Source organism: Amblyomma mixtum, chromosome 10 (assembly GCF_055824585.1).
Source record: "Amblyomma mixtum isolate Tamu chromosome 10, ASM5582458v1, whole genome shotgun sequence".
Classification (NCBI taxonomy): Eukaryota; Metazoa; Arthropoda; class Arachnida; order Ixodida; family Ixodidae; genus Amblyomma; species Amblyomma mixtum.
In genome coordinates this window covers 77593064-77620558 of record NC_143021.1, presented here as the reverse complement: position 1 = coordinate 77620558, position 27495 = coordinate 77593064, and the positions used below count along the sequence as shown (strand labels likewise).

At 45.3% G+C, this 27495-nt stretch overlaps 1 long non-coding RNA gene and 1 pseudogene across 1 annotated transcript; one reads left to right on the top strand and one right to left on the bottom strand.

The window, feature by feature from the left end:
* Window positions 1-1087: 1087 nt before the first annotated feature.
* LOC149326205 (uncharacterized) lies at window positions 1088-6922 on the bottom strand (annotated as a pseudogene).
* A 2121-nt stretch (window positions 6923-9043) lies between these two features.
* Window positions 9044-14390, top strand: LOC149326204 (uncharacterized). The gene is made up of 4 exons (XR_016285967.1): window positions 9044-9204; window positions 9997-10081; window positions 10889-11058; window positions 13895-14390. It is a non-coding gene; the product is annotated as an uncharacterized LOC149326204 (long non-coding RNA).
* The last annotated feature ends 13105 nt before the right edge of the window (window positions 14391-27495 follow it).

The window sequence follows — 27495 nt, the reverse complement described above, 5'->3', positions numbered from 1 at the left end:
GCCGAAAAGTTTGACCAGATTACCAAGCAGGCAGCAGATAAGAGGATGAGATAGTGGTCACGCGTTCTGGCCACATATGCGGCAGCAGGGTCATCAGGGGATAACGCAGTGCATCCAACATTGAGGTTTTTTTTGCCATGGCATCGACCGACTGCCAGCTTACAATGCGACCCTATGCGCTGCCACAGAAAAATTTTGACTTGTGACATCACATGACTGTTTGAGGCTGTGGCCTAATCGTCCCTGTAGTGACATGTGTCAACACAGTACGTAGGTCAGAAAGAGATCTCCTCCACTGACTCTTTGAAAGTATGATTAAACACAAAAATATGGCTACATTCATGCATTACAGCAAGCCAATACAAATTCAATAAAGTATTTTCAATTCGGGACATGAGAAATGCATACACAACCAACCAAACATTTGCTCAACCAGAAAAAGAATGCTTCAGTTGCGATTTCAAGCTTAATATCCAACTGGAATGCAAAATCACTCCTGCCTTACTTTTATACTCTTTTCCTCTGAAACTTCCAAGCACAAATATTTTTCCAAATAACAGACAAAAAAGCAGATATGAAATAAATAAAACGATGGCTAGAAGAAGAGGCGTTACCACAACTAAGAAAGGCAACAATTTGTGAACCTAGAGGAGATAGTGCACAACTTTCAAGAAACTCTTACAAAACACACAATGGCAAATGAGCGATCAGACACCAAGAAAAAGCAGAATGAAGAAACTGTACAACACGTCACAGAAATCGGAAATACAGCATAGAATAAAAAATAGCCTAGAATGGGAAAAGAATGAACAGACTAGGATTAATAAAGCTCAAAGAAAAGAACAGCCAGTAGAAAAAACAATGAACCACTTTAACCTACTAGGCGAGGTGCGACTCGCCACAGGCCTCATACAAAGGGGATGCCAGCAGTTATCCATTTATCTAGGGAAGATCTCTTGGTGCATAGTACAAAGACAGGTCTCGAAATACAATGTTTTATAGGACAGGAGCATCAAGCTATGGATCGGCAGAGACTGATTGCAGTTCTTCCTCTGGAATGCTCTTTCCCATGGCTACTGGTGTTTCTCTATTGCCTGCAACACCGAGAAGACACAAAAAATGCTCAGCACAAACACAAAAAAAGGACGGCAGAATTATTCAGTATGACTATGGGATGTAGTCCTGCTCTTTAAAATAGACCATTCAGTGGAACTGAAAGGTATCATGCATTTTTCATTCCTCTGAAGCGGCTGTATTAGGACGTGGAAAAAGGATTTTATACTTGCATGACAAGAGGACTACTACCGTATACAAAAAAAATACTATGGTGATATGCCTTGAAGCTGTTTGTACCAGTTTTGGGCGTAAACTGCTGGTTACAGGTAACGCCATCGGGATATGATTCATCAGCTTCCACAAGTCACCATAAAGCACCATTAACAGTTTTCAAACATTACGCCACAGAATTCATAAATCATCACCCTTTTTACCGCAAAGCTATAGACTGCAAAAGAACTAATAGTTGCATTTTCTATGCGATTGCGAAGACAGAAGAACACAGACATCCGAGAAGAAATGCGAATGGCGCGGTCTCCAAGAACGTGCTGTCTTTGCTAAAGCCTTATACAAGAGAAATAAGACATGGAAATCTCACTGGCGACCGAGACAGTGAGATGGTCATGGCTGAAGATAAACACCTAATCAATTTACGCAAATTAACGCCAATTACAGCTTTACAGCCTATTGCATCTACTGTGCGCACGACGTCGTGATCTTGAACCGGGAAAAGTATGTGCACGACGCGACCGTAGCGCCGCGCGCTCGATGAAGACTGTTCGGGTTCGGCGGTTCGGCTGTGTAGGGAGCCCACATGTCAGGCGACAGCCAGGCGACATGTAGGCTCTCTACGGCTGTACGGCCGCAGCAGCAGCGGACTTAAAAAAGCCGGATACATGCAAATGGAGTTTGGGCCCACCGGGCACGGGAGTTTGGTTACGACTTATTACGCCACACACTGCACTTTTACTCAATGGAAAGCAATGATTATTATTGTTCCTTCTGATAAATTGCCGGAAAACTAGTTCTACTTTACCTCTGTTTCCTCACATGCCTGGCTATGCTTTTTAATTGTGAACTGCTAGAACTTAATGTGACACTCTTTAACTTAAAGTTGCAGTTCACACGGCTCCACTATTTCAGGCAGGCAGCCACTTCACTGAACAGAGGGATGTAGCATTGCTAGAAAAGCTCAGTAATGCTGAAATGAAATGGTTAAGCTTTTTATTACAACGCTATTTATTAACGCGGAAGCCTTTAATGCCTCATCGTTGTAAGCAGGAGTTGTCGACAGAAATGTCACGCTTTTCAATTGGTCAAAATGCTCGTGACGTCACAGTGCGCGAATTTCAAATGGGGCCAATTGTGGCTAGCAACCATGCAACCCATTAAAGGGATCGTATAGTGATGCTTCAACTAAGTGGGACTGAGTTTAGTTACTTGCTTAATTAATCAATTAGCCTAATTAAGATAGAGGAGAATCAAGAAGTCAGAAGAAAGAGGAAAAGAAAAGAAAGACGCGCGTCGCAGCAAAAACCGCGTCCGCGAAACAGACGCTGCTGAAAAAACAGATGAGCGGCCGAAGCTCCACCACCACCCACTTCCCCACCCAGTTCGACGTTGCTCGTTCCGACGTTTCTCGTTTCATATACATTGTGTCGAACATCCTAGACAGTTCCAACATTTGACAGGTGAATGACAGAACACGATGGATATAATTACAATAATGTAAATATCAAATAGCCTAATTAACCTTTCTAGTCAGACCGCATAAATCAATAAAACCGAGTACGAAATTGGTCGAGTTGGGGAATCGAACCAGGGCCTCCAGAGTGCGAGACGAGCACGCTAGCCACTCCGCCATGCCAGCTGAATGGTTTGGAATGAACAAAGGCGCGTCTAGCTAATACGGTGTCTTCGTTCACTCCCATCTTCCCCCTTCCCTTACGGCGAGGTTCAGGTGTCCACCCAGATATGCGAGAGAGATACATTTCCTTTCCTCAAAAATAAATTCACCGTCCAGCAAGGCATAGAGCTGAATGGGCGATGGCGTTCTGTGGACTCCCTGGCAGCGTTGCAAGACGCTGTCGCATTCCACTCTTACAGGCGAAGCATAACATCTTAACCACACATCAGTTACACAAGCAGACAACCAATGGACGCGTCATTCGCTGGCAGCACTTCAATCATCATTCACAACCACATTCGTGGCAGAATGCTGTACTCAGGCTTTCGCCTTACACCACTTTAGTCGCCAAAGTGTCACCAGATTTTTCGTTTGCAGAGCACTTGGGACAACACCAGGACCGCCCAGTATCCTCCTCCTTCACAGATACGCATGACCTGTTGCAAAACAGAAAGAGAATTTTAGTGCATGTGTATGACAAAGTTGTGAGGGCAAATTATTACCAGTGAAAACATTCGAGGCATTGGTAACATGCAACCATCTTCAACTCGCCATCATCCTTCTCTTTGCATTGTGCACAGCACCAGACAGCTCCATTTTTCTTTGCTGCAACTGTAAACAGGTGATAAATATTCACTGAGACAAAGTAGTACAGGTACAAATGTAATCAAGAGAAAACATTCTTACTAGATGACGTGAGCAGCAGCCATGCATCTGGCGTAAAATACTTTTTTCAGTTTGGGTAAAGATACCCTGTAGTTGAGAAGGGCACTTAGCAGCTGCTCAGGACGGACTTCAATGTCCTGCTCATCCAAGAGGCCCTGTCCATTAAGAACATGTACTGCAGCATCCTAGCCAGCTATGCCAGCTAAAAGCAATGAAAAAAAAAATTCATGGAGAAATATAATTTACAATTGTGTGCATCAGAAAATGTCAACAAAGATATAGTTTTGTAGCCTTCTAAGAACACTTTGCTTTTTGTTTTTCTTGCATGACACCAAATGGCACCGCAGCATTAAGTGTTCAAAGGGAGCGTGCAACAGTGCAAAAAAGTTATGAGGTGAGCATTGCACGCAGCTGCCTATGAGTTTAGACGATTCCGTAGCCGACAGCTGACGCATGCCAAAAGTGAGGAGAGTGGAGACGTGATAAGAGTGCAGGGCCGGTTTTCTTTGCCAGCAGCAGCTGAAGAGGGGTACACATGAGAGTAGTGGACACCCCTGACTCCTGCACTTCCCTCATGGTTATGAGACTGCATGTGTAAAACTCGCGTTACCTGTCGATTGTATACGCTTCAAATATATGCCTTAAATTCTCACAGTGCACCATCAGCGTACTAAAATTTCATTAATATCATTTATGAAAACATTTCTGTGCTTTTGTGGCTTCGGGTAACATCTGTTTAGTGTAAATGCTTGCTGTGTGAACTCTCTAGCATTTATTTTGTTTTGATTTTCTTTCTGCTTTAAAGTCTCCAGATGAAAACTGCATGACACTAAACCCGCGTGTACCGAAAAATTGCAGGCTTTTCTCAGCTGTACTCAGTTTACTGCTAACAAATTAAAAAAGAAACTGGTGGTTTGAAATGGCTAAGCACAAAATATTGTGTGAAAGCACCACCTTATACCTCAAATGTGATTGAGGTTTCCACTGACCCAGGGAGCCAGTTATGTGCCTTTCCTTTCCTTTAAATCAATGTGGTCTAAACCTTCCACTGGTTCCACTGGTTAAAGGCACATGACTGTCTCAATTTGTAGGTGAATGTCACCACCAAAAGGGCAAGTGCTCTTTTTAGTGCCAGCCTCACTGATGGACAAAGCTGCACCGAATGCCTGCTACACTTTTGCTGTTCATCTGATATCACACTTGTTTGGGCCATTTTTATGAAGCACATTAAAATATCTTACGTGCGTCTTGCGCCTCAGCTGTCAGTTCCTTAAAAGGTACTGGTTCTCCCTGTCTCTTGCGCTTCTGAATTTTCCGCTGACGAAGGCGCTTGGTGGGACGCCCTTTGGCTTTGACAATGGGACGTTTAATGGCACATCCTTCCTCAGTCACTTTTTCCGCCACTTCCTTTGTGACCGTTTTTTCTAATGTACTAAGATCGCTTTGGGGTGCTCCCTCATCTTCATTGCTGCCATCGGACTGTATAGAACCGCACATTTTGTCCGTCTCGCTTCCCTTCAGCCATGCTGTGTTTAAATCTTCAAGAATCCTTAATCGCCTTGCAAAGGTTTCCGGCTTGCAGTCAGCCAAAGTGTCAGCCGTGGCTTTTAGAGTTTGCATTGCAAAATTATAACGCTGATTTCGATTCATTTTTTCAAAGCTTGGTCCAGGCATTGAGAGGATTTCAAGATCTTCTGTGGCCCCATGGTATTCATTGTTGGCTTGCTCACTTGATGACACAAAGTCACTCTGATACCATTTAAACCAGCGCTTTCGAACTGCCTGTTGGAGGTCTGGCTCAACATCAAACTTTACGCAAACGGCCAAGAAATGGCAACACAGTAGGCCCATCTTGGAAAAGAAAGTGCAGTCGCACACTTGTTCTTTTAGCGGTATGTGATGCCAGCCTTCACCAGTTGTAGAAGCCACAGCATACTGTTTTTCAGCCGTCTGTTTCACTTCGGCGTCACTATATTCAGCTTTGATTAGCTGTTTCCTGGTCAGTGAACAAGCATATGGTGTCAGCACTTTTGAACACACTTCTTCAACTTTGTGCACTGTCATGTGGTTGTAAAACTGACAAGCTTTCAGCAGGGTTACTGAGCGGGCCACTTTTCGTTGCATTATGGTTTCTAAATTCAGTAATCTGCTCAAGGCATCGTGAAGCTTTGTAGACGATGAGAGGGCTGGTTTTATGAAACCATTATGTGCTTCTACCCGGTTAGTCGTGTTTGCTCCACAGGTAAACTCTTGGTCACAGATGTGATGGGCCCACATGTTCTTCATAGAGTTCCAGTTCTTCTCAAAGTATTGCACAGCTTCTTTACTGGCAAGCCTTTCAAACTCGCGTCTTGCTTCAACATACTTGTTTGCTGTTGGTGCATGCAACATTTGGTTGAATACCTCCATCATAAGGTCTCGTTCTTCGATAGACCTTGCAAATTGGCTGGCTGCTGTTCTAAATGCCTTTACAACATGAAATTAGCACAGTTGTACCGATGGCACACTAGGAAAAGTGCTTCGAATTGCATTGATCTCTGAAAAATCTTTGTCTACGACAATTACACCTGTCTTTTCGGAACATGGGTTTTCCTTGACGAAAAGCTCCATCATTTTGGAGACATGGTGACACTGCTCAGAAGGAACAAAAGCGTATGCGACCACCTGGCTGTCTCCACAACCGTCTTGTACTAACAAAACAAAAAGTGGCATCTTAAGTTTGTTGGTTCTGTAAGTAGCGTCCAGTAGCAGCACTTCTGGAAATGACTGATAAGCCTGCTGCATGTGCGGTGTCTGGATGAGAAGAACCTGGAGTTGTTTATCATCATCAGTGACAGGTATAATTTTTGCTTTGTGTCGTTCACGACATTTCTCAATCTCTTTAACCAGTAGTTGGACCTCATCCGCTCCATAAATTGAATGCTTGAGGTTGTGCAAGTCTTTAGTTGTCACTGTCTTTCCTGCAAGTAATGTGATCAATTCATTACTAAACTATTCCTTTCAAAAGCAAGGCTTTGCTAGTAAAAAATGAGCTCATCAGAAGAAAAATCAAGCACATTCCTTACCTGTCTTTTCGACTAGCTTTCCAACTATTACACTCGGCAGGACATTCAGTTCCATCAGCGGAAGCACATACTTTTTTTCTTCTTCTGTGAGCCAACAACGCTCTGGACATGACTAAAAAATTTCTCTGCTGACTTCGTGGTTGTGGTTGCAGTCAAGTTTTGTTCTTTCAAGCTGCTGGCTTGTGCGTCGTGCTGCGAATACAACTGTAGCCAGACACCCTTTCTTCATTATCCTGCATACAGTTTAGAAACTGTAATCAAACTGACATACTTGCATGCTTGAGAAATTTCAATTCCATGTGGCAACAATTGGGGCAAGTTGGTAGTAAAACCTTAAAACATGGAAAAGCGTGCACAAAGACAGAGGGCTGTAAACCCTTAGAAGACCAGAGAGTTGGGATAGTTTGTTCGTATTTATGGCTGGTAAAGCGTGAAAGGAAAGACATGGACAGGAAGGAAGACACGGTAAGGACAGACCCTCTCTTTTGTCTTTGTCCTTCCACACAGGTCGCAAAAATAGCAGACTGGCTAAGCACAGAAATTTGTCAGTAGCACTAGTTTACGATGGGCACTTAACATCTTTACATGCTGCGAATATGAAAGCATTCTTTTACCTAAAGGCTTTTACACGAAAGGCCTTCAAAACAGAAGCATTTCACCTAAAGACTGACACAAAGGACTTTACCCTGATGGCATTTACCTTGAAGACCTTCACCCAGGTGAAGGCCTGCCAGGTGCACACACCTGGCAGGTCCCAGAACACATTTACCATGAAGGCCTTCACACTAAAGGCCTTCACTCAGGTGAAGGCCTGCCAGGTGTACCCACCTGGCAGGTTTCCTACAACCCTGTGGGCCGCCTACCACAACGCTGGCTTCAGGGACGTAGGCGCGAGTATTTCGTTTTTTGAGGAACGGAAATGGCACAGTAATTAATTGTCTCACATATCTCGGTGGACACCGAACGGAACCGCGCCGTAAGGGAAGGGGGAAGGTGGGAGAGAAAGATGAAAGAGAGAAGGAGGTGCCATAATGGAGGGCTCCGAAATAATTATCTCTAAGATGCACTGACATCGCACTGCACACGGGCGCCTTTGCGTTTCGCCTTCATCAAAACGCGGCCGCCGCGGACGGGTTCGAACCCGGGAACGTATGCCGGAAACCGGAAAATGCGTCTAGTAGTGCCGCTGCACTAAAATTTCAGTCAGTTGTCAAAAAGTTTGCACAGTGCAAATAAATAGCTGCAACCTGACGTTGTTTTTTTTTTGTTTTCTGCCATATGAGATTATAGTAACCATTATCAGTACACAGGCCCGAGCCCACAAAGTGTCCTAGACGGAGTCGCCGCATCCAAGAAAGTATTGAATCTCACCGTTGCTGAGGTCGTACGCCTGTTGCTGTGCGCCTGAGCTCTCCTCCATGCTTGCAAATTTGTCGCATTTGCATATTTCAGCTTCTTCTCCAGTCGCTCCAAGCCAGCACTGAGCCGCGCATTCACCACTTCCACGTCTTTGTAGCTTTAACTACAAAAAGGACATTGTTCTGCACTTGAAACTCACGGAACGCTCTGTCGAACTCGGCAAAGTCTTTGAACCGCGCTCCAAGCGCGATGGCCATCCTCGGGCGCTGTCCTAATAGTCGAGCGCACCGCCAAGCCACGCCAATTGCCCGCTAATGGTACAGCGCAAGGTACAGCGTCCTCCACTACCGGCCCTTTCTCCGGGTGATTATTACAGTGGCCCGGCAAAATTTTCCCGCCAAAACTCGCGTTGCGGCCTCTGGGAGAGAGGGGTGGAAGAGGGCGCCAAACAGAGCACAGCCCGCAGTCCTGGTTGCCGCCGCAGAACACCCAGCAAACCATGAATATGCAGAGGATGTCCACAAATGGTCCTAACGTCCAATGTCTATGTATCGATATCATATGCATGTTGAGAGGACTGTCGGATTCAGATATCAGTTAGTGGATATTCAGACGACATTCATACACGTTTTTCTTCCATCACAGTGGAAGATTTGGAAATGCGCGAATAGCTTACCAGAACCAGATTTTTTTGGAGGCATCCATATATGTGAACACATTAAAATTATGTTGCCTTTAGATTTTAATTTTTCTTGCTTTCGCAATCTGAAGTTTTCAGGAATGAATTATTTAAGCAGTCAGCAATTACATGCTTTGATTTTATTTTATGCAAGCAAATGCATGTGCAGTACGATTATTTGAAGAAACTTCTCAAGTTAGACTGAAAGCCACAAACGCCGCGAATTTAAAACCAGAACGGCAACTAGAACTCTATTGACATTAGGCAGCCTAACGGCCATGGGCATCATCATTAGCCGCGGCGACCGCGGAGCGATGTTTTCTTGGTTCCTTTCAGCGTTCCTTTGCACATTTTATTTTTTCGCGTGATCACATTTTCTTCGTTGTGGCGCAAAGCTTGTGCGCGTCGTATACCGTCCTGTGCCAGCATTGTGCAGTGTACTGGGGGACTATACGTGAAGAACGGCAATAATGGTGAGTTTTTGCACACTTTTCTCTCAAACAAGTGTTCGTTTGTGGCATTGTGCAGTTTTCGTGCTGGCGATTTCACCAGCCGGTTTATCGGTTCATGGAGTGCATTGATAGCTTAAAAATGCGTGGCGTTTAGTTAACTGGATTTGTCCCCGAAGCGGAGACATGGTACAGTAGTGGCGCGGGAATGGCTGTGGCGAACAAGGTTGGTGGCAGTTAGCTGTGCCTTAATGTTGGAATAGGCTGCACTTTGATGGAACACATTCCACAGCACATTTCGGCCGCCTGGCATGCTATGACCCTCACTACAAAGGTAGACAGTTTCCAGTCTCCGGCGGCGCAAGAAGACAGTTTTGGCAGATCATATGTTGGTGTAAAATTTGCTAACAGGTCCCCTTTCGTTGCTGCTTTTCTCTTCAAAGCTAACTGGGCTTTATTTTTAGTCGAGCTGTTCTGTCTAAATTTGCCTTTAGTGGTCTGACATTGCTTTTTCATTTTTGTGCTTTTAAAAAACCTTTGTGGGTTCTTTCTCACTTGTAATTTTCTCCTATTTCAGTTGTTGCTCACTTCATGATATTTGGTTCTTGAATATTTTTGTCTTTCAGCTTGTGGTTTCTATAACTTTTGCTGAAAATTTCTTTTTATTGCAATGTGTCAATGCAAGCAGTGCTGTGAAAATTCTTTCTACTGTTCGTGTGCCCCAGTACGGGGTTACATTATATAAAATGAGAGTTGCAAATTGTAGACCTGTAATGCAACTGGGTGCGACCATCCTTCTCTCCTGTTCATTTTCAGGTATTTTGGAGAGCATGTTGAGAAAAGAGGCTGTCTGTATGTTGTCACTCACTAGCTGCATTTGCTCCATCAAGACAAAGAGCTGGTATGAAACTGATTGTTTTTCATGCTTGTTTTTCGTGCTTCATTCTTAGGTTATTAGTCATGACCTGTGGAAAACAAATAGCTTTCACCAAATATATTCTAGTTCTTCATTAAAGACAGGCTAATTGCCAACTACTGCCACATCTTTCATCTTAACATAACACATAAAAATTCAAGCAATCATGTTTCACTGGCCTCATTAACTCACTTGAAACTTGTTTTCCCACTCGTCCCAACTTTGGTTCCGCAAATGCTTTCATGAAGCACAATTTATAATGTTCGGTAATGATTAACATACTTTTATAGTTTCTGGGTCTGGAAAGATCTTTGATTTTAGACGTCTCCAAGGCATGTTTCTATGTTAAGCTCCAGGTTTCTACAATAAGACGAAGGCACCTCAACAATGACTATTTGGTTTTCTACAGGATCGCTAACTTTCTTTCTAACTTCACATCATTTGACTGTTAATGCAACCAACTCTTATGGTGTTCCAATCCTTTCAGGCATGTCTCAAGGATGTGCTTTAGCATGTTAATTCTTTCTGACCTGTTTTAGCAGTTCATTTAGTGTTGTTTCTGCTTGTTTTTTGCTGCTGATTGTGTCATCTACTGCAAAATAAGCAGAAAGGTCAGGCTAGACCAGGCCGAGAGCCTTCACTTCCCTGTCACCTTGAGGGTGAACCAAGTATAATCTCTGATAGCCTACGGCACCAAGCTTGCCGTATGCGTTGTCTAAGTTAGTCTTGAAATTACGCAACAGAAGTTTTAACTCAGTACTATAACGTGCTGGTAATTTTCTTCCCATGCAGGCTCAGGTGCGGACGACATCCACCTAGTCGCCCTTGCAGTCGACAGAGAGGAGTGCGTCTGCAGAACCACGCAGTCTGCACAGGGCAGTGGGACTCCTTCTTGGAGCCTTTCTTGTTTTCAAGACCTGTTATCCACCCGTCTGCCCTCCCACTACGGAATATTTGCAGAGGTAATTGAGTATGAAATAATGCGAAGGACCTTTTCGATGGAAGGTTGGAAAAAATTTATTCAAATAATATGCCTTACTGAAAATCGAGTAATATTTCTGCGAACGAAAAAGATATCCGCACCTATGGTCAGCTGCCTTGGTTATGTGGGTTTGTATAGGGTTCCTCAGTACAAGGTGCGGGACTGAAATCTTTTCTTGCAGTGATTTCTGGTTTATGCAGTAGCGAGTAATCTGGTAACTTGGCAGCTCATAGCACAGCAAGATGGCGCTATTCATATCATGCATCATTGTTTACAGTGCGTACCAGATTTGTTAGATTTCAGTTCGTGTTCCAGCAAAAAACCAGCAAATACTGACACACAAGTTTATGAGAATGTACACACACAGTACTGCCAGACTTACACCTCATTTATTTTTGCAAGCGGACATGCAAATGAAAAAATCAAGTCCAGTCGTGATTCCGTTCCCGATGAAAAGCACCACTCTTTCTCTCTGACAAGGACACACAGGTTGCTTATGCAGGACCACTCATTTCTTAAAAATAAAATTTGTTAGAAGTGCTTCCAGCAGTTCTTGCTCGTGCCTGGACTTTTCCCTGCGAGTAATGCTTGTGCAGTGACGCAGAGGCGGCCATTTGCTATAGTCCTTCACATGCAAAGCAAGGTTGCTACCTGTGCCTGCTTGCAAATTGTTGCCGTGTTCTCTGAGGCGTTCATTCAGGCATTGCCCAGTCTGCCTGATGTATTGTTTCCCACTGGACATGGGGATTGAATACACAACTCCCACCGCATACTTTGTGAACTTCGTTTGGTGGTTGGTCTTGCAGGCTGGTTGTCTTTCACAGTCGGAGATGCGCGTGCAAAGACCAGACAGCTTACAAGTGGCTGAAAACACCAAGTTGATACCAAAATTTTCTGACACTGTTTTCAACCCCTGGGAGTTTTTTATGGAAGTATGAAACAAAAAAAATTGAGGTGATCACGTACTTCCATAAAATTTTCCATAAGCTGAAAGAGTGCTTGAAAAATTTGATGTCAACATGGTGTTCTCAGCCCCTCATGAGCTGTCTGGTCTTTGCGGCTGCATCTCTCTGGCTGCGGAAGAGAACAAGCCCGCTAGACCAACCACCAAACGATGTTCACAAAGTTTTCGGCGTGGGTTGTGTATCAAATGCTCATGTGCTGTGGGAAAGTAGGCATCGGGCAGACTGGGCAATGCTTGAATGCACTCCTCAGGAAACAAATTGCGTGTGGGCACAGGGAGCAACCTTGCATTGCATTTCAGTACTGCAGCAAATGCTTGCCTTTGTTTCCCCGCACGAGTATTACTATCAGGGGGATATGCAAGCACGAGCGAGAACTGCTTGAAGTATTTTTAGTCGGAAGCAATGAGTGGTCCTGCATAATCCAGCTATCTCTCCTTAGCATAGGGAATGAGCGGCGCTTTTTACCGGGGATGGAAAGATGACCGCATTTGATTTTTCATCTGCTTCTCCGCTTGTGCGAGAAAATGGTTTCAAGTGCGTGCATGAGCCAAAAATAAATCATTTGTGAGTTCTGCAAAAGTGTGCGTGACTTATTGTAGTCCTGTGTCTTGGTTTTCGCAGGGTTTTTTTTGCTATAACTTGAATAACCAGCTCGCTCAGCAATTCACATTTTAGTTGATATGTTTCATGGATTTTTCGATGCCTGAACATTTTTGAACATTTATTATTCATGCTAGTGCTATTATCAAACCCGGTGCCTTTTATTCTGTTTGCAGATCCAAAGGCACCGAATTTCAGAATGTGAGATCTAATACTCTTGTTTAGTGAACTCTAGGCAATGTGTGAGATATTGAGACATGGTGTTAATTGAAAAGACTTTCTAGCCATGCTAGCATTAAATATTTCACAGTGCTCTGAAGCACTGCAAAATATCTGCAAAGCTGTGGTTGTAACAGTGCACTGCTGAAAACACCTGGTGGAGTTATTTATGTGAATTGAAAATATTTTTGTCATCTGTGCAGCTCGCTCAGACTTGAAGAAAGTAAGGCGTAATTCTATCAGTACATATGTTGTATACCGTGTGATGGTCACAAGTGCTTTCCTCCAGAGCGAGACGCACTGATCTGCCAGAGTTGTCCAGTTGAATGAGGTGCTTCTAATGCCTTCCACTTCCACACCTGCCGTCTTAAGACTGCCTAAGTTGGTTTATTCGCCGTCGCCTGCTGATCAAAGCTTTGGCTGGAGGAAATCTGATGTGTACCTCCGTCGAGGCAGCCATACCGTATCTCAAGTTTTAGGAAATAAGGACAACTTTAAGCATTTTTTTTTCTTTTACCCTGAGGATCAGCCAAGATAAGTCAATTGACAAATTAAAGTACAGTGACTACGTTGCTTTCCAGTGATAAATGTAGAGGTAACCTCGTGGATAGCCTGAAAGAATATGGAATAAGGGAACAAGACAGTGCACCTTTTGAACTGACATTGTGAAATTTTTTCGCGAGCTGCGATATAGTTCAGCGTTGAGCGGTCGTCGCAGCTTGGCAAAGCCCATGCCTTGCACGCCACGCAGCAAGAGGCTGGTTAAAGTTCATTGTGTTGTGCATGACAGTTAAAATGCAACACATTTCGCAAATGAAAGTTTTACTGATTTGTTATCTCTCTTTTATAGAAATGAGAATTATGTTTTTGTTTCATTTAGAAGTATGTAATTGTGGCAACAAAATTGTTCCTTGTCATTATTTGCCTACGTGTGGCCCTTTTCTGATGCCTTCATACTGTGCAATTTTGTACACATTCATCACCCATCATCCATGTATCTAATCTAGCTCTCCATTATGATCTGTTTATCAGATGCCAGGGTCCCTGGATGTTCTTGGGAGGAACCACCTAGGGAAACACAGGGAGCTGCAAGTTTAACGCTTCTTTTTGTATTTCGGCCACTAACAAAGCACTTATGAGCAATAAATGCCTTGAAAGAAAAGATATCGTTTTTTGTAGCGTCTTTCGTAAGATATTGCATACTCCAAACAACTTTGAATTGAGAATTATAACAAAAGATAGAAGCGTGCTTGTAGACTTCCAGTATTCTGGAAACCCTTGATCAAGGAGCCAGACAAAGTCCATATGAAAGGCAGAAACTACAGTTGAGATCATTTCCAGAACGGTGAATACCAGCTTCTTAGGCTTTTATTAACATACACAAGTATGGACCGTAACTGTACAGAATTATGGATGAACTGTAGAGAATAGACACCAGGCTGTCGTGTTAACCTAAATGTGTTTGAGATTGACGAAGAAAACTTGAAGGATAGTCAAATTTTTGCTTGCGTGTTTTCATCTTTATAATATTGTGCGGCACATTACAATATAAATGGATGACCACGTGGTATTCAGCGACAACAGCTGAATCGTATAAATTCAATTATTGCTGTTTTTGTTTTATCAGCCAGTTGATTGCTGTGATTGCAGCCAATTGATTGATTGAGATAGCTTAGGAGCATCTTCCTGTGTTCCAGAGGCAGGTTCTGCAGCGTCTGGTTGGTGATGCCCTCGGGAACTGATGCACATCGACTCTGCAGGCCACTGAGCACTGGAGCTCTCGAAGAGTGAACGGGGCGTACATAACAGATCTCGACGCAGTGGGTAGAGTACAGGAGGGAAGTCCTGAAGTTGCACCAACAAACGCATCAGCTAAAAGGTTTCTGTTTGCGCATAGCGAGGGCTTCGCAAGGCTACGTAGGGCGAGAGAGACCAGCAAAACTGCCAATAACTCGCCATATTTTGGTCATCGGCGAAAAAACAGTCAAGATAAGGATTCCCATTGCGACCTGTACAGGTTGTTCGTATATCGTCGAACGGCAGAGTTAATCCTAATCGCTGTGCTTCACTTTTTTTTTCATTTGTTTGAGTATGCGCGTCGGCGATAACGCTCCGCGAAATCTTAGGCGCCATATTTTGTAATTTCTGAAGGTGGGATTTTCGTTGTTTTGGTTTCTGTTATTTGCTACATGTGCATTTTTTCAAGTACCTGTACCTAGCTATTTTTTTTCTCTTTCTCTTATTAACCTGTACCTGCCTGCTTAACTTGTTTATTTCTCTTTTCAGCCGTTTATATTCTGTGTTGCATATTTGTTAAGTTTTCATCACGGTGTAAGAATAATTTAGGTGATGACACTGCGGCCGGCGCACCGTCCTGGTTGTGTTCGCCGCTGGCGCTGTTTCCGTTTCGCGGCGACAGGTGGCGCTTGTAGGTGGAGGCTCGGATTCGCGCTGCGTAGGTTATCGATGCTAAGCATTGCTCGTTTGTCGCGCTCGATATCGGGGTATATAGAAAAGTATGCACAGGCATGCATACACCGGGATTCTGCAGTAACGAGACTGATTATCTAAATGAATGCGCAACTTATTTCTCGACGAAGTTTTTGTAATAGCTCTGATAGCTAGCATAAATTGAAGCCAGTATATCAATCGTATTTTCTAGTTGCGCCCGCCAATGTTAGCTAAGTAAAGCAAAAATAAATAAATTTTAGCAGGATTTTCAGGGAAATAGCCTAAGGACAGCTAGCCAAAATGCCGTTCCGAGCTTCGGTCGTTAACCCAGTGATCTTGCGCTGTGCACTGGCGGTGCGGCTGCCGCCGCTGCTCATCTTCCTCTTTACAAAATAAACGTCCTCAAAGCACCTTGAACCATTGCACCTCTAGCTTACACATGTACTTGGTCACAAACTTCGCTCGACACGCGACCCCTACGCAGACTTCTGCTCAGTGTTAAGCCGATGGCGGTTATACTTTGCGCCAGTACACCAAGACGTGTGCAGTACAGGTTGATGAAGGGCATGTCACACGGTTAAATCCATCGCAACTCTCAAAGCAGTATATCTTGTGCTAGTTGCCCAAGAATGGGCATAATGTTTCCATCCTACTCTGTCATTTCAAGAGAACAATGCGCGCTCTTATATTAGAAAAAAAAATGTCCGACCTGAAGTAGGTCAGGTGGTGTGTACAGTGCTGTTACATTTGTGTAGAATATTAGGAATTGTATGCTGAAAGGGGGGCTGAACATATACTTTATTCGGTCACAAAACTATACATTACATGGCACAAACTGTTTAAAACATACATTCGCAAAAAATCTAACAAAACTTAGTACATTCTGTAAACTTGGCAACAAGATTCAGGATGAACAAAGTTTTGCGAGCTTTTTTTTCTCTTGACCTTGTTTTTTCAAGTTCATGGTTGCAGCTTTGCAGTGCTGCCTCATTCTCATGGTTAAGAAATAGTGCAGAATTTGTGCAATGACCTCTTCTTTGTGCTGAACACATGGAAAAGTCAAGGTCTTTGTGTCAAGCACATACTCCACCATTTCCCAGTATACAGACTGACTGTCGGCATTTTTTGCAAAATGCTCCTCAGCTGTTCTCAACAGCTCAAAGAGATTCACGTTGGGGTGCAACAGTCCACCCCTGCTCTTTGTGTTGGTCAGGGATGCTTCAGCAGAGCTGTTTTTCCGGAATGGTAAAAGCAGACAGGCAACAATCGCACGTGGTGGCTTTCATCAACTTTCGGCTCAAGAATCCAACCACATAGTAAAGTATGCAGTCAACGACTTGCGCTGTATCCTTTCTGTTTACTGTGATAACATCCTCACATTCCCAGTCATCAACAAGAATCAGTTTATCAAGCTTTTCTTTTAGCTGATCAATGAAGCCAGGCGAAGAGTTGCTTGCACTGCCTAGTTCGATCAGGGCTCTAAAGTCTGATGCGTCTAGTAATGGCTTCTCATCGACCACGCAGCAATTCCCAATCTTGGGAGGCCTCAGAAGGCTGTAAATGGACATTGTATTGTACAGTTGCAGAAATGTTGGCATTGAAGGATGGTCATTCTGGCTTCCAGCAAGTCTTATCTTGCCAAAGAATCTTTCGATCGGATCTTGGTTCATTTTATTTGTAAGAACGTATCTGAACTCGTACTGATGCAAAAGAACCTCACAAAGCTCTTTAGTTGATCTCAAGGTAACTCGGAGCCCTTCAGAGGTGCTTTTTGTCAGGAACATATCTTTCGTGATATTTCCACTCTGCAGCTCTTTTTCCCAGTTATCCAACTATTCTACCCCACCTGACAGTATGCCTAGGTCAGAGCACTGCTTTGTGACACCTTCATGAGGAAACAGCCGGTTCAAGGCATCGAAAAGATTATTAAGAAACAATGTGAATTCTTGCGTGGCTTCAGTGTCTCCCAGACTGCGCACACCACGGTTTCTGTAAAATTCAATACCTGCTGCCATCGAGCGACTGAACAGTCGCAGTTAGCCAATTTTCAGTTAGCCAATTCTTGTTCAAGATTATGTTTTTGTTTTTGAAGCCGCACTTTTGACTTGTAGCAGGTAGTCCTGGCGCGACGCAACATTTCAATGCGTGTTTTTTTCGATGGTCTGGCCGGAATGCGAATGTGTTTCAGTTGAGAATTCTTTTTCTTTCGTGCAGCATGAATACGAAGTACATCTTTTAACTTAGCACATGCATTGCAACTTGTACTCTCTGTCACTAGTAGGCAACTGTTGTGCCGCCAGGTTCCACATTTGTCAATATGTGCGCACTCGGGGCGTATATTATTGTACATTTCACCACTGGGACCACCTGCACACACATGCATTTCATGAAAGACCCGCACTGCACACTCTATATCAGCTAGGGAATTCATGGGCAAACCAGAACTTATTGTCTGTATGTTAACAATACGGCCATAAACAAAACATTTCACTGACAAGGAGTCATTATGTGGTGTGGTTACTTCTAGTACTTGTCTATGAAAAGGCGCTTGGTTACTATCTTTCGGCAATTATAGCTCACTGAAAACAACAGATTTAACACCAAATCTGTCATCAGAAACCTGGTGTGCCCAGGCTTCACTTGGGAGTTTAAGGCTAGAAGCACAGCATGACAGAGCGGAAATTGCCATTTGCTGTCCTCCGTCCTCGAGGAACAGGGACTCGGTGGGTCACTGCTCTTGCGTTGGTCCATGACTTCTCTCTTGCTCCGTAGTTTTTTCAGATGAGGAAGAAACTTGTTGCTGAATGGAAAGAAATGATAGAATCAGGAATGTTTCTGCCGTCCCAACTAAGCGAAAGTTTTGTTTACGTCATCTATATTATGTCATTACTTCTCTTAAACAAGTTGGTGTTATGTTTCGTGCTATTTTGCTTTTTCTTATTAATCTAAAATTTTCTTGTTACTAACCTGTTTTTTAACGCGTGAACGCCGGCGCTGAAATTAAATAAATGAATGTTCACTTTCCGGATGCCACCTAATAGTGAGCAAAGCTTATGCGATTACTAGCACACTGTGCTATTAGATGTCCGGTGAGATCCTGGCTAATTAATTATAATCAAATAAATATACTGAAGGGAAGAAAACACGGCTGCGGCAACCAAATCGTATTTACGATAATTTCCGCTGAGTAGTTATTGTAGAACAATATCATGATTTGTTGCGCCTAGATAAGGCGGCTGGAGGAATGCCACCTGAATTTAAAACAGGAAATTACCTTTTCAGCTGTGTGACTGGGTGCGTCGGCAGTGCATGTGCCACTCAAAGTGTCAGTATCGTGTTGAAAAGTACCTCTTCTTCACGTGGAGGGGGCGCGACGCTGTTGAAATCCAAGCGTGGCCTCTTACAAAGCGCGTCTGTTGATTCGGCATCAGAATGTCCTGACCTCGTTATCTCAACCAGCAATAAACTTGGTGTATTTTCAACATCCAGGTGCAGCTCTTCAGAAGCATTCGACGCTTCTGGCTGTCCTTGCTTCTTAGGCGTCTGAGAAGTCTGCGGCAGAGCCTGCCGTTTCCGCGGAGGTTTTCTCGTTTTTTGCTGCACAGTCAAGTATCCTGGGCAGTTCGGGAAAATGCTAGGCACAGTGTCGGGTGAGAGCACCGGTTTTTTTTTTTGTGCGTGTAGAAGGACGTTCCCCTTGTATTCCGCGTGATATGTTGCAGAGATCACTTCATTCGGGAAATGCTTCGCGCACACGTGGTCGGTAGGCTGCAAAACTCTGTCTGCTCTCGGAATCGCCCGTCGCCACTATTCTACTCGTTCGGGTTCACGCGGAGCCTTGAAAAGCGACACACGCTCTGTACATGTCCGATACCCCGACTTGCAATTCGGTATACAAAGCACTTCTTGCCCATTTTGAAGCGCAGCAAGCCTGAGCGCAACTAATTGCACTCGGCGTCACATGCCGCGGCGTGGTATACGTTCAGCGAATCCCAGCAGAATGCCAATCAGCCGAACAATGCACTCACAGGACTCACAGGCACAACAAACAATTTTCGAGAACCCGGAGAAGCCTTCACACAAACGCACACGAGTTTCAGGAAATTTCCGAACGCACGCGAGCGGGCAGCGCGGGCCCCTGGGCTCCCATACTACAGCGCCATCTGTACTCTTGCGGCGAAAACTATCTCTCACTCAAGGTCATCTGCGAACACAATCTGCCCGCGCCTTCTCTCTACGGGGAGCGGCGAGTGTCAGCACCTAAATTATTCTTACACCGTGGTTTTCATTGATAAACCCCCCCATATGTAATGCCCGCGTTGGGCCTTAAGGGTATTGAAATGAATAAATAAGTAAATAAATAAGAAGAATGCCATCTCCAAAGCTTTGTTGTCCTTTTTGCATATCAGTTGTCGTTCCGCTCTTCGACACACTGCGCAAAGGTTCCCAAGTTTTAAACCCCTAGTCGGGAAATAATCAAACAACTTGACTGCCGTGGTTTCTGCTGTTTTACTAGAAATCACTTTGACTCTAACATCGCGAGAAGCACTTGCTAGATGCTACCTGTATTTTTCTGAGTTAATAACATGACTGGATTTAGAACCACCCATTCGGAAGTCTGCAATAAACACAATGTTCTGCAAAAAAACTGCTCCAGCAGTTTCGGACAACCCTTTGCAAAATGTGCAAGCATCCCCTGAACCGCCCGACAAGAGCCTCATGGGAACACTGGCTCTCAATAACAATCAAGAACTTGCAAAGCACATAGCTTCCTTATATCACCTGCTCGACATCATCTTTGTAGTTCGCTTTATATATCTTGAGCTCCTGTAGCTCAGCATCTTCAAAACCACAGCTAATCGTGGCTTCTCGCTGTAGTGCTGTGCAAAATTGAGATCTTTGGCTATGCAGATGACGTCGACCTCTTTTGTACTGATAAAAAGGGTATTGTAAAAAAACCGGCCTAAGTAAGCTGGGAGCACCCCCTGCCTGCACTGGGACAAATCTGCAGCATCTTCGTTACCGCACTGCTGCGAGTGCACATTGCGCAAGGATGGAGGTACAAAAGTCGAAACGCTTTTCGCTACAGCCGCCTAATAGAGCCATTACGGCACTATCAAAAAACGAATGACCTTGAAATGCTCGCAGAATGTTTCTCCTTACAGTAGAGAAGCTTTCTGCTTGACTTGTGTTTTGAATGATCCGCTACACGGAGCATTCTAGAAACATTCATTTCAGTGCATCTGAATGCTGTGGCCTCATGACTTTTGACCAAGACTGTACATGGGCTGCATAGGACTTTTGTGAGTGCTGGGGTGCTCTCAGAAGCAGCCTATGTGTCGATAGAATATTTTGCTCCCTTGATTGGAGAGACACGGGAGAGGCCCTTTCCCTGCACTGGCCGTAATCAAACTGATGATGATGATGATTGTCTCATGAATCTGTCGTGCACTTTTTGTACACTAACTTGTTTGGGGCTTTTATTTTTCAAAACCACAAACGTCTCAATTCCTGGCAGCTGTGCTTAACCGGCGTCTAAGCACTCGTGTTTTTTGGACGTGGTCATGGGAAAGTTTCGTGCTGGTGCATTTGATTTCCTGACTCTTCGCTTTTCCCTAGAACACCTGTACCTCCTTTCCAGAAGGCAGATGGCAAAAGTTCTGACCGGTCATTACTTCCTCTACCAAACTATCTATAGCCTTAACTAGCTTTTCTTGACGCTCAGCGCATGCAGATTCAATCGGCCGCAGAAACCTTGTTTAGACTCCACACATGCACCTTTCGCGTTAAATATGTCTTCGCTCCAAGGGAACGTTTATGCTGTGGTCAGTCAGTTGTTACGTGTCCGAGCAATGAGAAACTGTTGAACAATACATTGTGTTGTGTCGTGATGCTCTGTTTTTTTGGGACATACTTCAGCACTCCTAAAAAGGACCTTGAGATCAGGCGTTACACAATATGATTTCACCCTTTGATGAAAGACTCCCGGATTCTGTGTGAACTTTTGGTGTTCATAGGACTGCTTAGCCTGCATTAAAGACGTGTGATGGATAAACACGCTGTTGAATCGTGTGTCGGGTTTCCCTTTCGTGACGTGTGCTCCTCCCGGAATTTTCATGTGCAGACGGAGTAGTGGACTGCTGGTGGCGTGAGGCTGTGTGCCGAGATCGCTGCATTCGACCAGCAGAAGTAAGGTATATGGAGATAGTCAGCGAGGCTGCTGTTATTCCATACAACAACGACAGAAAGAAGCTCTACGTTACGTTGGTTTTGCGGAAAGAAAAGGCTCCCTGGGTCAGTGGACGCCTCAACTGGCCTTTGAGGTACCCGGCTGTGATATCCAACTGCAAAAAAACCATGCTTTCGCACAATACCCCACGCTGAGCAATACTAAACTGTATGCCTGCTTTTATTGCATGTTTATTTTCTTTTGAGTTTGCCTTTTTTTGTTTAACCCATTTGGGCCCAAGAAAAATCTGAGGGATTTTCTTCATTTTTAGGACATAATCCTCTCTTATAAATAAAAACAGGTAAATTTCGTTACGATTGCTTCATTCTTTCCAAAGTTACACAGGTGTACTTTTTATAGTACTCTGGGTCCTCCCCATAGCACATGTGGCTTCTACGCTACATTCCTACTTGGTGGTGTAAATTTTATTAATGTGTCCGTGATTTTTATGCAGGGTGATATAACTCTTCTTGCATGCCCTCATGAATCTTTTCTGGCTGTACTGGCATCGCAGTTATTCTAATTTGAGCTGGAAGCTTTCTCCTTTCCAAAGAGGAACCATACATGATTTAGCCACAGTGTGTGCGAACCGCTGGTTGCTGCATGTCGGGGTGCAGGTAATGACGAGTAACTTTCTTACCAAAGCAAGATAATCAGCAGCATCGTCTCTAGCAATTTGGCAGATTGTCCTAGCGTTCATAATTGCAAAGTGGAGCTTTCGTGTCAACAGCCGCCCCCACCTTTTGTCCCTAATGCCGATGTAGTAGTAGTTGGCAGCTTGATCCGAAAGGTCAACACCTGCCATACCACTGTTGCAAAATGAAAGGAGTTATACAATCCCTTTAATTGGTTGCATGGTTGCTAGCCAAAGTACAATTGGCCCCTTTTGAAATTTGCGCATTGTGACTAGTTTCGTCTGCTAGCGCGGCCGCTGAGCCGACATCGAGCGCGCGCTCACAACCTCCGGCCCATATCTCTCACTTCTTGTGTGGGGAAGTTGATGGAGACCATGGTCCGTGACAGACTATCCACCTACCTAGAAACGCACAACGCCTTTGCAGACACCATGTACGGGTTCCGCCCACACCAGTCCGCACAAGATGTGCTGCTGCAACTTCATAGAGAGATTCTTGATCCCGTCGAGCACCCTAGCGATGACAAGGTGGTCCTCGCATTGGACTTGCGGGGGGCTTTCGACAATGTTACTCATGATATCATCCTCTCCCACCTGTCCCAAGTGAACTGTGGATACAACACATTCCAATACATCAAGCAATTCCTCACAGATCGGCAAACATATATCCGACTCCAAGACAGTGAACATGGCCCGTACCAACTTGGTACGCGAGGGACTCCACAGGGAGCAGTCCTCTCGCCTCTTCTCTTCAATCTGGCCATGATGAAGCTCCCTACCCTGCTGGGTGAGGTCCCGGGTGTGCAGCATGCCCTGTACGCGGACGACATCACCCTCTGGGCAACACACGGTTCGGTTGGAGAAATCGAGGCCAACCTGCAGCAAGCGGCGGCTATTGTGGACGATTATGCACACCGCTGCGGCCTTGAGTGCTCCCCGAACAAATCGGAATTCGTGCACATACGTCCCAATCCAAGGTGCACAACCAAAATTGCCCTCTCCCTGCTTAGTGGCCCGATACCTGAACACGATGAAATCAGAGTATTGGGACTCTACATACAAAAGAACCGCAAGATTGACACCACGCTGAAGAAACTCCGCAAGGTGGGGGATCAGGTGGGCCGTATGGTCCGCCGGGTATCAAACAAACGAGGGGGGTTGCGATGCAAAGACGCCCTGCGGCTGGCGAATGCATTCGTAACCAGTCGAATCCTGTATTCGGCACCGTACCTCCACCTGCGCAAATGCGATGAGAACGCTTTCGAAGTGATTCTCCGAAAAATCTATAAGAGAGCTCTCGAACTCCCAATTACAACATCCAACCAACGTCTCCTCGGCCTGGGGATGACGAACACCTTTGGGGAGCTGCGCGAGGCTCATCTCAGCAATCAATACTTGCAGTTAAGCAAAACACGTGCGGGTAGCCGCCTACTGACCCGCCTCCACATCAATTACACAACCCAAGAGGAGAAGCGGGTATCCATGCCCGAGGCCTGGCGCTTCGCACTAAAGGTTTGCCCCCTCCCCAATAACATGACAAAAGATGCCCATGATGGCCGCCGCCTCGCGCGAGCGGAGGCCATTTCCAAGCAGTACGCTGCTCGACCAGGGGTATTTTACACGGACGCGGCAGGTCCACACCATGGGGGTTGGTACACGGCTGCCGTTGTCCACCAAAACAACCCAGTTCAGGGCCTCACCTTCCGTGCACCCAACATTACATTCGCGGAGGAAGTTGCTATCGCACTTGCAGCTGCGGATCCAGCGTCCCGAGTCATTATCACCGACTCAAGAGAAGCTTGCCGCAATTTTGAACAGGGCCAAATTCCAGATCGTGCTTTACAAATTTTACACAGATGTGAGTACCGGGATTTCCCAACCCGGCGCACCATCATCTGGGCCCCAGCACATGCGGGGATAGAGGGAAATAAGGTAGCGGACACTACCGCCCGCGCGCTTAACCACCGGACATCGCCTCTCTCGCCGCCTGATCCGGCTACTGATTTTAATCCGGCTATTACTTTTCGGGAGATCTCTCTCCTGTATCAAAACGCTCACGGCCGATACCCACCCCCCTGTAAAGGCCTCAATAAGGCAAAGGAGCGTTGGCTACTTCGCCTCTACACCAACACGGTACTGTGCCCGGCAGTGCTCAAATATTTCAATTCGGCCTTTTCGGGCGAGTGTCCACACTGTGGGGAAGTGTTTGCGGACACGTATCACATGGTGTGGGCATGCCCTGCCAATCCTGCTTTCCCACCCCACCCCCACCCCACCCGAGAGGACTGGGAGGCTGTCGGGTGCTCAACTCTCCAGGACCAACGAGCCCTGGTGACAAGAGCCCGGGCCGCCGCGGAGGCCACAGGGGTCCCGGACTAGGGATCCCTCCTAGTAATTGTGAGGGCCGGGCCCTTCAGGTGCACGGTCCAAGCAATACCTCTGTATGTAGTATAAATAAATGTTTTACACCACCACCACCGAAAAGACTCGTAGTTTCGTCTGCTAGCGCGGCGGCCGAGCCGACATCGAGCGCGCGCCGCCGCGGCTGAGGGCGCTAAGGTCGTGTCGTGCGCATACTTTTCTCGGTTCAAGATCACGACGTCGTGCGCACAGACCGCGCCTACCCGCAAATGCATGTATTGAAGTAGCAGATTTAAAGGTATAACTCCGGTAGGTTTCATTGAAGCAAATGTGTCTGTTATTGTGGGTATACACTTCTGCGGCTTTCATGCTACTGGCAAAGGCGCTAATAAGACAAAATCTTACGTGACTGAGCGGCAATATTTGGGCACGCACGCACAAAGACGGACCTAATCTTCGCACGCGCACGATGCAAAAGTGACGTTCACCGGATCGCATGCAGTTATCGTTGCGTCGGTATACGCGGTGCAAATGCATGTATTGAGGTAGGAGATCTAAAGGAATAATTCCGGTAGGTTTCATTGAAGCAAATTTGTCTGTTATTGTGATTATACACTTCTGCGGTTTTCATGCTACTGGCAAAGGCGCTAATAAGCCAAAATCTTACGTGACTGCGCGGTAACATTTGGGCACACACGCACAAAGACGGACCATATCTTCGCACGCCCACGATGCGCTTGTGTGTTACTGTGTTCTTGCTCGGTCCATGTTTTTGTTCGCGCAGTTTTAAATACGAACGATTCAGACCAACTAGCCCACCAGAAGATACTTCTGAACTATATTTCCTGCGCTTGTGTGTGTTACTGTGTTCTTGCTCGGTCCTTGTTTTTGTTCGCGCAGTTTTAAATATGAGCAAAAGTGACGTTCACCGGATCGCATGCAGTTATCGTTGCGTCGGTAGACGCGGTGCAAATGCATGTACTGAAGTAGCAGATCTAAAGGAATAACTCCAGTAGGTTTCATTGAAGCAAATTTGTCTGTTATTGTGGTTATACACTTCTGCGGCTTTCATGCTACTGGCAAAGGCGCTAATAAGCCAATATCTTACGTGACTGCGCGGTAACATTTGGGCACGCACGCACAAAGACAGGCCATATCTTCGCACGCGCACGATGCAAAGGTGACGTTCACCGGATCGCATGCAGTTATCGTTGCTCTCTATGCGCATAGATTTCCTTCTGCAAAGCTTCTTTGTTCTTCTCACAGACTGACAACACACAAAATCTAATATGTAAAGCAACAGATTAAAGAACTGGCACAACCTTCAACACACGAAAAGTGGATGGAAGGATGGACGATAATGGCTTTACCCTGTGTACCGGGCGGCAGCTTTCGCCACCTAGCCTATATACTTCCCCCACTGTTAATTTATTTTTGGTTTCCCTTTCTTTCACTTTCGCTCTTACAATGTCTGGTCTGGCTATCCTTTTCCCCTCCAAATTCACCCCTCCCTTGATTTCCGCCACCAATCCTCCAACCTCCCCTTCGTCAATGTCATGCTTTTCCCATCCATTCGCCCGTCCTCCCCAGTAAATCCCAGCGCTATCTCTATGGCTGTTGCTGCCCCCTCTGGGAGGGCTGGGCGGAGTTCTGTGCACCTCAGAACCAAGTGCTCTATGGTCTCCGTTTTACAAACAGAGCACAAAATATCCACTTCTTCAAATTTGGACCTATACGTTTTTGTTCTCAGAATCCCTGCCGTAGCCTCAAAAAGCAGTGAACTGCACCGCAAATTATCGAATAATCGCTCTTTTTTGATGTCCTGTTTTCGTGTCCTATATATGCCTAGCGCCGATTTTTCCTGCATTCTTTCTTTCCACATCTTTCTTTCCGTCTCCTTTACCTCCGCTTTCACGTTAGTATTTTGTTGCGTCCCATCCCTCACCCGTAAATACTTCGTTCTTAGCTTTCGGGTTCTATTAGTCCATTTTGTGTTAATACTTTTCATGTACAGATACTTGTACACCTTTTTTGCCCACCTTGTTTCCTCCATTTGGCTTAGTCTCTGATCATATTTCAGTTTGCTGATTGCCTCCCGAATCTCGAACGACGCCCAACCCATATCTCCCTGGACTCCCTTATTCGGAGTGTTCCCATGGGCTCCCAAGGCTAGCCTTCCTACACCTCTTTGTCTGACCTCTAGCCCTGACTGTACTGTGGTGCACAGGGCTGCATTTCCAAATGTGAGGCCCGGTACCATGATTCACTTCCATACCCCTCTAACCACCTCATACTTATTATAGTTCCATAGTGCGATTGTTGATGCTGCCCCCGATGCCGCTTGCGTCATCGTACATTTTCCCTGCATGGTTGGCGGGCACGTTTAATTACAAAAAAAGAGATAACGAAGACCACGTATACAGCCTCAATTAAGTACTAATGAAGCAGTAAAGTTCGATCTGTGTGCAAGGTATAGTTGACTGAAAACTGGCTGCCAGCTGTGACCTTCCAGGCAGATCGATAGCAAAACCGAATTTTGACACTTCTTGTTTCGCTATCGCACCCGATGCAGCGCAACGCTTGAATTTTATATCCGGCTTAGCTTGCGCGTGCGATGGTTTACTCGTCGTAACTGCGTACTGCGCGAATAGAAATCATATATGTAGATACTTCTCCACTGTATTAAAACTACACTCCGCCGACGCGCTGAATGCACAGCACTAGAACGCGACCAGCCCGAGCCGCCACGCGCAACGCATGTCAGCTGCTTGCATGGAGGAATACGAAAGCATGTTTTTTGAAGAAAGGAAAGGTCGCAGTAGCTCTCAAATCTCGGCATCTCGGTAGACACCTCAACCGCGCATTAGAGCATGCAACTCGACCTAAGGGAAAGCGTATATGTCATTGGCCCGAACCCCTGTCGAAGTTAGCCTCTAACTCGAATGAAACATGTAAGCT